Source organism: Toxotes jaculatrix, chromosome 6 (assembly GCF_017976425.1).
Source record: "Toxotes jaculatrix isolate fToxJac2 chromosome 6, fToxJac2.pri, whole genome shotgun sequence".
NCBI classification, from domain to species: domain Eukaryota; kingdom Metazoa; phylum Chordata; class Actinopteri; family Toxotidae; genus Toxotes; species Toxotes jaculatrix.
In genome coordinates, this window is record NC_054399.1 from 27,420,480 (window position 1) to 27,436,208 (window position 15,729).

The following is a 15,729-nucleotide window of genomic DNA, read 5'->3' on the forward strand; positions in this document are numbered from 1 at the left end:
AGATATTCCACTCATCACTGCTGCTCGTCTGCTGTCAAACCAGATGCCCTTGGGAAAAAAAAAAAAAAACATTCTCAAACAGCCATTTATTTAAGAATGTTTACTTCTACTTACAGTCCTTTGTAACCTAAGTGGTAAATCTAGTGGACACGTTCCATGCAGCGCTCACCACGAATTTAATCCTGCATTGACATTAACAATAGCATCAGTCCGTTGACGACGAGAACCTCTGAGCTACTCACAACATTATTGCTCTATTTTATACAAGTGAATCACATTGGAATAGAAGCATACACCTAATGCTACTGGACTTGTTTCCTCCTATGTGTTATAAAGTAGCTCCATAGCCATCATAGTCACAGCCAGCTTTGCAGCCTTGTAGCCTTGTACTCTACACATAGTAATAGGCTTGCAGTTGTGTGTTTGGAGTGCCTGCTAATGGGCAGAGATCTGTATTGTTAGGATGTCTTTCCATAGTTGCTGGTGTGGAAATCCTTTATTTGACAAAAGTATTACTTATAGCACCAAAGCTAGTTTTAAATGATACTTTATAGAGTGTACCTCAGAGAGGCAGACATGAAGCAGATATATACACCAAACAACTTCTGACCATATCAAATCATCAGTCAAAAGCCCTCATGAAATATAAAACATCTTCACTGCAATGTTTTGACCACGAGACGAGACAAAACGGGTCATTTTGTCAAATTCTCCAAAAGACGCTGAAGTTGTAGTTTTCCTGAAGAACAGATCAAAAGCAGGCTTGTCTGCTGGAGTCTCTGGTCATCAGCAGGGCCTTTGGTGAAAACTAACATCAATTAGATCTTAGAGGCAGAAAGTGGATTTTTCTTTTTTTTTTCTTTTTTCTTTTAGGTATTTTAACAGGTAACAACCTTGTTCGTGCTGCATGTGATCTTTCCTCCATGTCTCAGGTTGTCTGTCTCCACTATTTCAAGCATGAGTGCAGCTTCCACATGGATAGTTTCTCTGTTTAAGGAGAGCCAGGAGACAGACACAGATTTATTGCATAGATTAGGTTTTCTTTTATATACTGAGAATGGAGTCTGTAAAATGTTGGGTTAGGACCCTCAGGATGTCAGAATGGCATTTTCGACAGTGTGAGCCTAAAATGTAAGTGATGATACATATAGGAAGGACTGATCAGTAGATCAGATCTCCTGTTTGTGGAGAGGTTGTCATCAGCACAGCTGCCCTCACCAGATATTATTAGCAGTGTGTCATACATGTCTTAGTCTGAGTTTACCCCTAAACATTTTGGTGCATATTAAAGTAAAATGTCTCTTTCTGAAAAAAGTCTGGTATGGACCTAACAACCTCAGTAAGAGTTTCCTTGCAGGCTGGTCTCAGCATAAACACCAATTGCACATGTTCAACATCAGAGTGATAGATCACTGTTTCCAGAGCACAGAGCAGCTGTGCCCTCTCTGGCAGCTACCGAAGCCATAGTGGCCCCAAACATCCTGAGCTCCAGCACGCACATCCAACACAACACCCAGTGGGACTCAGAGAAGACGAGGACACCACGCTGATTATTTACATGTGATTCAAATCATCCTCATGGTTTATAGGAATACGTTCAGCACCTCCATCTGTGCATCCTCTTGTGCAAACTATTCACCCTGAATATAGGACATATGTTACTTTTACACTACACTTTGATCACAATTTACACAAAATCTTCATATGTCTCCCTTTCCCCTCTAAATACTATGTTATCATTCCTGAGCTTTCAGAAGAAAAGACAAGTAACTCATAAAAACTCACTGATTTATACTTTGTGGAGTGGCACTTTCCCATGATTGCTGGTAATAATTAATAATGTTATTTGTAGTTCTTCACTGCACTGAGATAAAGGAGGTCAGCGATATCAACTGGCAGCAACTGGGATTTATCTTTTTGTTGTTAATTTACACAGCACATAGCTTAATATCCTCTTCAAATTATTCTCTGAATCACTCTTATCTTTACTCCATGAATAACGTCCGGCAAGTGCACCTCAAAAAGACATGTTTATTTTATCCACTTTGTAAACCCTCACATCATTAAATACAACATAAAAGACTAAAAAAAAAAAGGCTCTTTGAGGTATTCTTTTGACAAAGTGATGCCGGCAGTGTCTGAACTCATTAATGCATTGTTTATAGGGCAGACAGTATTTCTATAGAGAGCCCTCGTGACAACTGATGAAAGTAAGAGCTGAGAGAACAGGAGGTGAAAACCAGCATGAAAAATTCACAGTGCACTTCTTCAGCACAGACTACAACACTGCATCAGTGGAAAGGACACATTTATGTATATTTATTAGTCTGATTTGACAGCTTTTACGAAGACGATGCCATTTCCAAATCACATGAATTTCTAATTTAAATTCCTTAAAATAAGTGAGGAAGAACTTGAAGCCCTGTGGCCTCTTCAGACCTGTGGAAAACACATGTGCATAAATCATGCTTTTAAAACTGAGACCCAATCTGAAAGGGACCCGATGACAAGCAGACCTGGTCTGAGTAGACTCAAAGATTATTGGACGTGATCCTAAATGTGGTCAGTCCAAAAGGAGCCAAATAGCAGAGGATATGAAATGTCAATAAAACATGTGACTGGCACGCTGAAACAACAGGTGCAGTCTACTGAATCTGGCAAATTGTGTTTCTCTTAGTTTCTTCATCCAACTAAGAGAAACCTAATAGCACTGGAGCTGCTATTAGGTTTCTAAGTTTAAATTGTTAATATGATATGACTGATATTGAAACTGGGAGAACATGAATTATTAATGAGAAGCAATCAGCCAGATTGTTTTACTAGAGAAGATGTACCATTCTGTTGTTGGAGGAAAAAAAAAAACAAACAACCCACTTGCGGTTGTGTGGTGGTGCTACACAACAGAACTCCTTCTCTTGGAAATGATCTTTGACCAGATACTGACAGCAGCTTGCAGAAAGCACACAAAACCCGACAGCATGCAAATTTATTTTGGCCCATCATCAAGTTAGTCATAGAATTAACATTAATTACCAACAGCTGGCAATGTTTGTCATTTTAATTGGTGAAAGCAACAGTCTGTGCTGTGAAAATGAGAGGCTACCTAGTGTTTGTGCGCTGCTCTTTGCTGTTAAGGAAACGAGAGGAAAGATAAAGCTCGTGCTGGAGCTCAGCAAATCTGTGTATCCCACATCAGCATGTGGCACTTTGAAAAAATATCTAATATCTAAAAAAAATATCTAATATCTCATTTCCACAAGCCCTAGAATGACTCAGCAAGTTTGACTCTCTATATGGTGTCAGAGCTCAGTGTCACTGCGGTATACCCAAATTATTTTTCACATCCACACAGCGTTTGCACGGTAGACCCAGCTGTCACAAAGGAGATCAGCATTTCAACACAACCAGGGTGAAGCAGACCAAACACAGCAGAGTACAGTAAAGAAAGACTGGAATTAAATCAGAAGCTTGTAGACTGCAGACCATGCAGACTCCTTCCCATGCATGGTAGGAACACCGTCCCACCAACACCATCTTCAGTGGGCACAGAAGAGCAGTTTTTCACAACAATCTAAAAACTTTAACAGTTCTTAATGTAGATGACTTTTACAGCAACCTGTACATCTATATCAGTCTCACCCAGGCTTGTCGTTGCGCTTGAGGCCATTTTTATGTTGCTGTTTTTCATGAATGTAGCTACTTGTTTGTATCAACTGGTCACTTCCTTCTTCACCTGGGTAAAACAGACGTCAGTGATCACAAGACCAGACCTGTTTGAATCACTGTACAATAAAATCAAGGACATGGGTGGTAAAGTAGAGGTTATTAGCTGGGCTAACCTTAGTGTCAATAGACTGTTTTGAATTGAGGTGACAAAAGCCACTTGATGCAATGTTCGATCCTTAAAATTAGCTGAGGGAAAAAAACTGTCAGAAGATTGACTGGAAAGTTGAATAGCCAGTAAAAACATTATCTAAACTATTATGGGAAAATCAACTCGCCTGAGTACTGTACTGTAGTAACCAGCATCAGTAATAATGATTAAAAAAAATACCTTCGAAATATGACATATATGAATCACAGTGACATATATTGGCGGAGGATAACACTGACACACTGCACAGAGAGGCAAGCACATACTCAAACACGTGAGAGAGATGAAAGCAGTGAAGGGAGACAGAGAAAGCTAATGAGAGGCTGAAGAGAAAGAGAGCAGAGAACAGAAGTAGGGGGAAGAGGGATAAAACAAAAAGAATAAATAAAGAAACGAACAATCCTTAAGAGTGTTCGAGAGGTTAATGTGGTGAGTTCATGTGAAATAAACACCCGGACAGCCATACAGAAAAAAAAAAAAAAAAAAACGAGTGCGAAGGAGGTGCATTGTCAAGCTTAGTTCCACCTCAGTTGGATTGTCATTGATTTTTCTTCCTCTTTTTTTTTTTTTCCTTTCTCAGTCTCCCCTCTGTCTATCTTTTTCTCTTTCTCCCTGTCCTTCCAGGTGCTGGATGTAATTGGATTCCCTCACTGTAAAACTGTGGGCTTAAAACTCTGCTTGGGGGTGAAGGGGGGGGGGTGATGGTGGGGGTGATGAGGTTTCATAGCCAGTCATGCTTGTAAAATAAGCTGAAGAGATGAACAGTTGAAATTCTTAGCCCTGCCAGTGAACATTTGCAGCTAAGCATCACTGACTGTGTGTACAGTCCACATACAGGATGAAGCTTATACTCACTGTTTACATACAGTATGTGTTCATACATATTTGATCTCTATACACTCGATATACTTTGAATGTGTTTGGACTACAATCACAGATGCTCCCAAATCCGTTACATAATCTGCAGCTGTGTGAAATTTAGAATAAATCGCACTTGAACATAATGCAGCACATTTGACCACAAGTGCTTGAGGAACAGCTACAACAAACAACAAAACAACAGCATGGCCACAAATTATAATACTTTTAAAACAAAACCACATAGGAAGTGTTGAAATAGACCACCTGGTCCCTACCAAAGATAAAAAAAATAAAAAAAAATCCCTTGGGAGATTCTATTTTTCCTGATTTTCCAGGGCCAGACTCTGTGTTGTGAAGTCTAACTTGCTTTGCACCTCACACTGGTTCCAAACTCCATCTGCGGGTAATGTCTGAATGTGGGAAAGAAGCCCGTAACTGCCGGTTATCACTCTACAATCCGGTTTTGGCACTTCGCCTGCTCATATAACCCTGTCTTCTAAAAATGATGTTCATTTCCAAAGGATTTGCTTTAGCAAATATGTTTTGTGTCTGCAAAACATTCACTATTAATGCACTGAATCAGTTTTCCTTACAATACCCACTCCTTATAACTAAAGCATCCATCCATCCATCCATTTTCTACCCTGCTTGATCCACCAGGGTCGCGGGGGAGCTGGAGCCTATCCCAGCTGACTACAGGCCAGAGGCGGGGTACACCCTGGACTGGTCGCCAGTCAATCACAGGGCTGACACACAAAGACAGACAACCTCACACACACACTCACACCTAGGGGCAATGTAAAGTAGCCAATTAACTTGATGTAACTAATTGTAACTTCATGTTATGATGTTGAATAACATTACACTACTGTTATGTCAAGGTATCTACTAAAGGCGGCGGTAAGACTAATCTTTTGCTTATTATTATTATTATTGTTAAACATGCTATCCATACAAAAGCATTCACAACTTGCCATCCACATTTGGGAGTCATTTTAAATGGGTCTATGCTAGCTAAATGCGCTCTATTTGCAGCATCTCCTGTTTATTAAAATGCACTGTACTACGTAGCAGACCGGTTTGGGGCCTGAATAAATTCTCGTCAGTAGTAGTTAGCGGTCTCGTTCTTGTCCTGTCTAGTTCTATGAAAAGACGTTCCAGACATTTCCTTTACAAACCTATTCAAATGGTAATGTGCAACCTATTATCAACACTTACTAAAAGAGTATAACATAGTTTAGTAACAAATTATGATTAAGACCTCCAAAATTACAGAAGCTGTTAGCTGTGGTTTTGTCTCCACCCTCTCCTGAGGTAAATATCTGGCTTTTTAGCAGCTAAACGCTCCACTGTGCTCTGTGTTCTTCAGTGGATTTAGTCTGTCTCAGTGTCTTCTGTCTCTGTATGTGATCCCAGACTGACTCCATGATGTTGAGATCAGGGCTCTGTGGGGGCCAGACCATCTGTTGCGGGACTCCTTGTTCTTCTTGTTACTGAAGACAGTTCTTCATGACTCTGACTGTGTGTTTGGGGTCATCATCATGCTGCAGGATGAACTTGACGCCTCCCTGTTGGTATTGCATAATGGATAAAAATCTAAAGAGCCTAAAACTTTCACCCAGCCCTGCATATTAGCCATCTGCCACATTAATCACTGTGCTGTACTTTCCATGAGAACTTAATGTTGATCTTGTCATGGGTATGACAAACAATAAAAGTCCCGCACCTGGGAGTCCAATGGTGGACATTGTGGTAATGCAGTATGTTCCTTAATCATTAGGCTACCGCTGGGGGCCGGGGGCTGTGCTAACTTTTTGATTGACTCTCACTGTTGTTAATGGAATTTTCTATTTTTCTTCACAACTGTCTGCTGTAAAAACCTCAAAGGTAATCTGCATCAATCACTATGTATCTGGATCCAGATGTAGATTCAAAAACGTCTATGCATTTCCTTCTACCACTGCATTAAACTAAGAAATTCAGTGGATCTACTAACCTTCACACAGGTATGCTCTCTCTGAGTTCTAGTTTAAAATACCAGAGTGGTAAACCACAGCATAACAAGCACTTGGCAAAGAAACAGACTTGAAATTCAAAATGTAAAGGTACCCTAAAACAGAATACTTGACAACAGCATGCATAGTAATACAAAGAATCCAAAATTCAGCAGCATTACCCTGAGTGGTAATGATCAATTAGACATGTAACCCGAGGCAAGGCACGGCAGAAAGAACTGGTTTCATCATATTCTCGTGTCAAAGACACACATGCTCAAAGTGACAGAAATGAAGGGCCAGCTGCAGAGAGAGATTGCATGTCTGCTGAACACTGGTGATGGTGTTATGGGTGAGTGTATAAAATGTGTAAATGGCTTGGGAGTTGGAAATGTTTTAATGCTTCCAACTGTATCACGACTCTCAAAATCCAACCTATCCAACCAATCCTATCCTATTTGCAGAAAACAGTAAAATTATTTACATTATGTGTCTTGATGACAGGAAGTCTTGAAACCCCCAAGGACCCAAATTTGGTATTCTGCACCAGTTTAAAATGCAACATAAGAGAGCATCTTGACCAAAAAAATGATTTACGACTTATTATTTGGTAGGAATGATTAAATGAATCATCAGCCTGTCATCTTGTATGATCCTGAGAGCTTTCTTAAATTGGCTGCCAAATAAATTGTTTCCTAGCCTTGTGTGACCTTTTCTGTTGACTCGAAAGGCAAAAAAAAAAAAAAAAAAAAAAATACAAGCTCATAATTTGATCCAAACTGGTCGGCTCTTCCTACCCTCCAGACCATTGGTTTCCTTTTCTGCCCTCAGATATCGACTAAACTGTTTACAGTTTGCAGGGTCTGTCAAATCTGCAGGGACAACACATGGATTGAGGTTTGATGTGGATTTATTTTGGCTGAAACCAGGAGGCACTGTTGGGGAGCTAAACCCTCAAAAGGACACACAGACTAGAATTCAGATCTGATACCAAATACTACAGACAGACTGCTTCATCTTTTGAATCATGTGACCTTTGCTTTGGCTCGGTGCATTGTCACTGACTTTGTCTATAAGGTGCAGTTTTTTTTAACTTCGCTCTCTTCTTTGAGAATTTTCTCGCTTCCCATCTTCTTCATCTCTAATTCCCCCACATTTTCTTTATTTATTCCACATTGTGTCTAATTCATCCTGTTCTCCAAAGTCTCTTCTTCTGTGGTGTTAGAATTACTGCTGCAGGATCTAGGGGAGTTAGTGGCTGATTAGGCAGCAGAACCAAGTGAAGCCTGGTTAATGGCCTCTATTTTTCTCAATACAAACATCCTCTCAACACCTGAAATGTTCACACACACACACACACACACACTATCACATTACATCACATCGCCAAAGATATGAAATCATAGACATTGCTCAGTTGTGTACAAACTAGAAATTTAGATGCCTATTCAAGCCAAAAGAGCAGGTGCTGGACCAAAAACAGGTAAAAGATGGTGAAGTGCACTGTTTTTATGCCTGTTGAAGAACAGTGGTGCTTGAGATGTCACTGGGTTTTTGGTGCAATAACAAAGTGAAAATTGGAGTCCTGATGTGTGTGAGCCCTTTGTTTGTTTTTCATTAATCAGTTGTGAAAATAGCCCCCACTCTTTTGAGAAGGCACAGATTTGCTCCGATTCAGTCAGAAGAGAATTACTGGGTGGTCAGACTGAAAGCAGCCCTTTGTTAGATGAATGTAAGGGGCTGCACAGGTGGAGGTGTGTTGCCTCAGGTACCAATAAAAAAAAGAAATACAATCAAGAAAGACATATCCATGAGTTTGACGGATTATCAGACACCAATACATAGCACGAGTGGTTTATACATGTAATAATGTAATCACTGAATATAAGAGAAATCTGTTTAGGGTCCATTCTCCAGATCCAAAGATCGTTGGTATCAAGTGATACCAAGAGGCACTGTTGTCCTAAATTATGAATCCAACAGGGCTTCACTGGAGAAACTGGAGAACAGATCCTACAAGATTCTTCAAAAATGAAGGGGAATCTAATGAAGAACATCAAGTTTAAAACAACATGGGACTCCAAGAAGATTTCTTATCTTATATCCACCTTGGATGCTACATCTAAAGCGTTCAAAGGTTCTGTTGTAGTCACCTGGTTGTAATGGTGATTATATAAACTGACTTCTGCCTGTCTGTCCTTCTTTGGAGACACTTTACTGTTATATGTGTTGAATGAATTGCATGCAGCAGCATTACATATTCCCTTTATAGGAGCAGACCCAGACCAGAAATACACAAAAGTATGTGGACACGTGTTATTTTCCAGCTTGACTTACTACAACTAGCAACTTTTATGTGGCAGAAATCTCATTGCTCTTCTCTGACTGATCTAACACAAATGTTAACTAACGCCAAGTCTGAAAGAGCTTTCCTGTGAAAATTTCGTGGCGTATAGGAAATGATGCCCTGGTGGCAGCAGCAGTCGGTAAATGTGAAAAAGAGTGACTGATTGACATGATGTCTGAAATGCAGTATAAAAACATCACAGCAAAGACTGTTTAAAATGAAAGACTGAAAATGTCCTTATTCTCATCTCAAATCTAAATGCAGGCCTGTCCAGTAACTAAGCTTTCAAGAATCTTCCTATTTTTGTCAGGACATTGGGTAAAAAGCCATGTACACACACACACACACTGAACTGCATGCCAGTTCCTGATACACTCCATCTCTGTGGCAGTTATTTGATTATACCCTGGGGCAGCATATGAGCGAGAGACAATCTGAACAAGAGAGGGAGAGAGAGAGGAGGGAAAAAATGAGACGAATTTGAATTTGACAGCAAGAGAGCAAAAGATGGAGAGACTGGGGGCGAGAGGTAGGAGGGCTGAGATAAAGAATAGTAGTGACAGTGCCTGGATCAATAGTGTGTTGAGATATTCATTTGGACTCTGCTGGGGTTCCCAAAGTAATCACACACTCTCTGTTTCTCTCCTTCTGTCTCTCTATCTTGCTCTCTTTATATCCACATCTTATCCTCACGCTCTCCGTTTCCCGTCTGTCTGGATAGTTCACAACTGGGAGTCACTGAGGGAACAAAACAGGCAGCTGCAACCTCATTCTGATAGTGAGAGTATCTAGATGGCCAAAGTCAACAGGTAGCAGATCTGAAGCTGGGGTCCATTCACTTTTTAATTACAGCAATGTTGTAAATGAAGGTTGTGTCATTAATGAGCCAGTGTCTGGTTCAATCTGCATTTGGAGTCGAGTGGGTGGGAAATAGCTTGACTTCATTATTAGTAACAATGTAGCAGAGTCCCACAATGTAGGCTAATATCCCCCATTGGACATCTGCAAATCTGTGCAGCATTACTGTAAGACAAGAGAACTCCTGATATTCAGGCAGTACTACAGAGTCAATAAAATAAAATAAAATAAAATAAAATAAAATAAAATAAAATAAAGACAGAAAGAAAGAAAAAAGAAAGAAGCTCAATGCAAATGTGGTACTGAATATTTACTCTGCAAACAGTGGCGAATGCTGGAATCCTGAACAATATTTTGCTGTAGCACGGTACAGCAGCTTTCCTGGCACACGTATAAACTGCACAGTCAGTGTCAGATGTCCAGCTGATTATACATCATATGAACAAGAGCAAATAAATATGTCTCAGCAAGGAATAAATGATAAAGTCAAGAGACGCTGCGGTTAGAATTGGAAGACAATCATGTTGAATTTCAGAGAATAATTTGCAAAAGTACATTTGTACATTTGTCATAGCAATAGTTCTATAAAAAATAAACAAATGAAGGAATTTAAACACAAATATTTTAAGGAATACAATAAAAGATTAATGAGGCCTGATCATTCTCACTATCTAGTGCTGCATTGGTACTATCAACAGAAATCTTTAAATCAAAACCTATCCTGTAGGGCAGACCTGGGCAAACTATGGCCCGCGGGCCACACCCAGCCCTTTGTGCGTCCCTGTCTGGCCCGCGTAACGCCAATCATAGATTAGAATATAAATGAAAAAATATTAATGCCGTGCATTCAATTCAACTGCTTTGCTTTTATTTTGAAAAGCGTGTCACATTTTACGTATGGATGCACGTCCGCGCGTGAACCTTGAGTGAACTGCGACAAGTGATGCTAGCCAAGTTACCCTCAAAATGTCAGCTCAGGCCAAGAAGACAAAAGTTGATAATGAATGCTGGGTTTTCAACAAGACATGGACTGCCAAGTACTTCTTTACAGAAGTCAAAGGTAAAGCCGTGTGCTTAATTTGTGGTACACAGGTCGCTGTGCTAAAAGACTACAATTTGAATTGCCACTACATGATCAAAGATAAGAAATTTAAATACAGAAATTTGTTTGATGAAGAGCGTGCAAGGGAGTCGGATGCTTTGCTAGCAAAACTGCAAACCCAACAAGGACTTTTTACAGAACTTTGCACATCCAGGGATGCAGCCGTCAGGACAAGTTATGTAATTTCTCACAAAATAAAGTAAGGCCTTTTTCTGACGGAGAATTTATTAAGGAATGTTTACTGGACTCTGTTGCACCGATATGCCCGGAGAAAAAGGGAGCATTTGCGGACGTGCCACTCTCCAGGAGCGGGACACCTAGAGCTTCAGCTGAAAAACAGAGCGGCCAACTTTGACTATTTTTTCCTGGCTTCGGATGAGAGCTGCGATGTACGTGACACTGCCCGGCTACTCATCTTCTTACGTGGGATAACGGCAGACTTTCAAATCACAGAAGAGCTGGCAGCCATGCAGTCAATGAAAGAGACAACAACCGGGAGTGATTTGTTCACAGGTGTAAATGCATGTTTGGACAGGTTGTGGCTGAAATGGGACAAGCTGGCAGGTGTGACAACGGATGGTTGTCCAAATCTGATGGGGAAAAATGTTGGACTTTTAAAGAGAATGCAAGATAAAGTGACAGAAACGAACCCTGAGCAGAAATTGACGTTTTTGCCAGACGTTTTATGTCAGATATACAGAGCGTTCATGATCACATGAGCACATTAAAACTAAAACCATTTATGGAAGGAAATCCAAAAATGTATTGTGACTTTAAATCTTTTTGGAAGTCCCAGAAGACAAAGCCATAGAAATGGTAAAAAGGTCAGAATACTGTAACATGCCACAGTAGTCACAGACACCATGCCAAACACAGACAAACAGAGGAACTAACTGACAGACAAATGCCAGACACCAGCTCTGCCTCTGCAGAGGAACTGAGCTCTCCTTTTCCATTTGCAAATGAGTCCACATTCAACAGTAACTCCATAGTCACACTTGCTTTGAATGTGAATGGATTACTTAGAGTGGTCTTCAAGCTGAGCTTACAGACCTTGAAAAAAAACATGATGGTGGGTGTCATCAAAACATTTGCTTTGAGGGTGATGGCCATCAGTAGATGAATATAGGAAACCTTAGGAGCAGGCCTTATCAAATACTGTATCACTACTCCATGTACACTACATGTACAACCAATACACACAATACAAGCTATTGAAAACACAATGCATTGATGTCTTGCCTGTATGGTGTACACGTATGGCGTATAAACAGCGCCAACTGCATCAGCACAATAGTACACTCAGAATGTGGCACAAAAATTGGTCACTGGATTCCCAACCACGGACATAATTTACCGCCAAAGGGCAGAAATGTATTTTGAACAAGGTAATGCTCCCTGTCATAGTGCTCTTCTCAACAAAGTCTCTAATGACAATGACAACTTGCACATTTCTTTTTGTGTTTGCAACCAACCTAACCAACCATGAAGATTGTCACAAAAACATTGTTATTCACTGAATTTTCGCTGTATGATATTTGAATGGGTGTTAGAAAGGAGACGTGCTGAGGTGGAAAAATATTTAAAGTGCCAATGAGGCCAGACACCTGTTTACCTGGCAGCAACAATCTGTTGAGTATTCTCTGGATGTTTTTCTGCTTTAGCCTGTAACCACATTGAAACAATTAGCAACTCAGTCGCACATAACCCTCTCCTTCTTTTGCTTACTCTCTCTAAATTGCACAACTTTACTACTTTAGACTGTTCAGTAAAGTGGGAAAATTATTTAAACAAGAAATTCCCATCCCTGTTCCTACAGCTGAGATAAACAAAACATAACAACTACCAGGCATAGGTTTTCAAATTGTGTGACATGACTCCCCAACACAGGAGAGTTAAAGAAGGACACAGAGGGAGAGATGTGAGGCAAAGATACTGCTCGAGGTAAAAGGGACAGGTACATGCTGGCGTTGTAAAAACAAAGGAGAGTTATGGGTATTGTAGTTTGGCTTGCTGATTTGACCACGAACCAACACAGTCAGCAGCTGGAGCTGTGGCAGTGGCTGTGACGCAACTCATGGAAGAAATTAAGCTACTTTAAAACTCTTGGAGTCTGATTGCCTCAATTTAGGTTAAAAAAAAAAGGGACTCAGGTCATAACTCAGGTAAATCTGAACACAGTGATGAAACACAGATTTAAACAGTGAGTGTAACATACTTTCTCTTATATCATTATCTCAGATGTTCATTAAAATCTGCTGCGAAATCACAGAATAAAAGATGCTCCTTATAACTTCATAACAGAAATTGCCTGAGGATCACACTGTTTATGTTTTCTTCAGTATCAAAGTAATTCAGCTCATCGATGGGTATGTTACAAACAGATAAAGCTAGTAGATAATCTGGCATACTTTTAATGGTGCCAATTTGCCAAAATGTAGACAAATATAGGGTAAAAAAAAAAGTTGTAGCAACAGTGTAACTCACTCTGTGTTAACATAAAATTTTCTGTTTATATACCCCAGAGCATTATGGGAGCTGTAGTTCCAAAATTCAGAGAATGACTATTCCCCAAATAGAAGTAGTGTCAGACTTTGAAAATCCCCATGGCAATCACAGCTTTCTACCCTGGGAGCAGGGACTGTTTGTGGGTCAGAGTCTGTGACCGAGGAACCAAATCTGGAACTAGGTTCCTGCAATCACAATGCAGGTAAAGCGCTTGAGTTCCTAACCAGGTTTCTGGGTTACTGCTGTGGAAAAGAGCCAATAGTGAAAGTTGCAGGAATAGTTCAATTAGGTAAAATCCCACTAATAACCTGGCCACCACAGTCACCTAATGCCATCCTACTGAACACCTTTGGGGTGAACTCAAGGTCAGCACATACAGCAGCATCCACCCATTAACCTCAGCCTGCTAAAGCAGTGGTGTCTTCTTGCTACACGAATTACACCAAAAAAAATATGCAACAGTGTTTACTAAGAGGCATAGTGCAATTTTTTAGAAAGTATACACAGGATGGTTCAACTGCAGAATAACAGCATAATACTGCAACAGAACATTCTTAGGAGAAATAAACATTTTTTTATGGAGAAATTCTCAAATAAATATGACAAAAACACCATATATGGAGTGGGGTCTTTCCCCAGAGAGATGGTTTCTGTCTTGCCTTTACGGAGAATTCAACTGAACCAAAGTTTGGATACTAGTCATGATGTGTCTGGCACCACAATTTCATTGAATTTGGTTTGTTTATCGTCATTACTATGATTACTGTTGTCATTATTATTACTTGTATTTAAAAAAAAAAGAAGTGACATATGCATGTTTAAAACTCAGGTGGTATCATGGGTGCCAAAGAATGAACTACCCCATAGGAAAATGAGGTTGATGGCGATGGCATTTAGAGATGCCTTTAATTTCATCAGCATGTTAAGGAATTAGCTCAGTGTTAACCTTTTGAAAGCATTTTTCAGAAGGCCTAAACTAGCTGCAATGCAGACGACCAAAGGCAGCGACAGCTAATCTGTGAAAAGGACACTCAGATAGGAGGCCAAATTGTCCAAATGCAGATGACTAAATGCCATGCTTTGCAATGTGATTCACTGGGAACAATAGTGTGCCCTTTGACTCTGTACTATTTGAACAGTCATACACACTGAAATGGTCCTCAGTGGATGATATTAATAAGAGGGTTCCTGCTGTCCTGACAGTTAAATGGGGGAAAAACTGCAGATGTCTTCCAAGTCTGACAGCGTGGAATCTCTGAGTATTTCTTTATTTACTCTTGAGGTCAACTGAGCACATTAAAGAGCAGGCTTACCACTCCTTCTGAAATGCTCTGCTAGTTTTATCACACCCATGCAATATCCAGTACAATGCTGCACTCTTTCTAGCGCCTTTGTTTATGTGGTTTGAGTTTATTGAGCGCACTTATTTGCTAATGCTCTGCTTCACATGGAATGATACAGGTTCACCTAGAGATGTCCCATATAGCTATGGTCCACTGCTTCAGACCACTGAAAGGATCTATTGGGGCAGATATCAGGAGCTTTTTTCTGAGGACTTGATGCAAGTAAGATGGTTTTAGATCTAGAATAGAAAGGTAAGATTACTAACAGTTTTTTAGACAACTTAGGGAGCTCTCCCTCTTGTTCCACAGTAGATTCATGGCCGCCAGGACAAAGAAAGCATTGCTTGACCAGTTAAAGCAAAAAATTGACATCAGTTAGAGTGATACCGAAGCCGAAATGATATCTCACCTCATATCTCATCACAGCGTTCTGTCCTGTGAAGGATCTGATATTGCCTATTTGCATTCATCTTGTAATTTACTGCCCTCTTCTGGTCGCAGTAGGCTATTGTTTCTGAGAGCTAGATGGATGACCAGCATCATTTTTTTTTTTTTTTGTGGGCGGGGCTCTCACCATTTGACAAAGGCTGGGTTTAGTCAAGCAGAGGGGGGGGGAACAGCGTTTTGTGAACATTTGCCCATTGTGGATAATCCTGGCATCTTTGACAGGTGACTAGCTATAGCTAGCTACACACAAGTATGTTTGTTATCCTGCCCTTGACTCAGCTTCCACTATTTTGAAAGCAGTATTATATTTCACGCATTATCATACACATGCACAGATGCATATTAAAACTGTACTGGTGTTACTTAAACAGTCTTTTCTTCCAAAGCATTAAAAT

At 40.2% G+C, this 15,729-nt stretch overlaps 1 protein-coding gene across 1 annotated transcript in view; it reads right to left on the reverse strand.

Moving 5' to 3' along the window:
* LOC121182863 (inactive N-acetylated-alpha-linked acidic dipeptidase-like protein 2) overlaps nucleotides 1–15,729 on the reverse strand; it is a 301,943-nt gene that overhangs the window by 81,666 nt on the left and 204,548 nt on the right. The window lies entirely within an intron of this gene.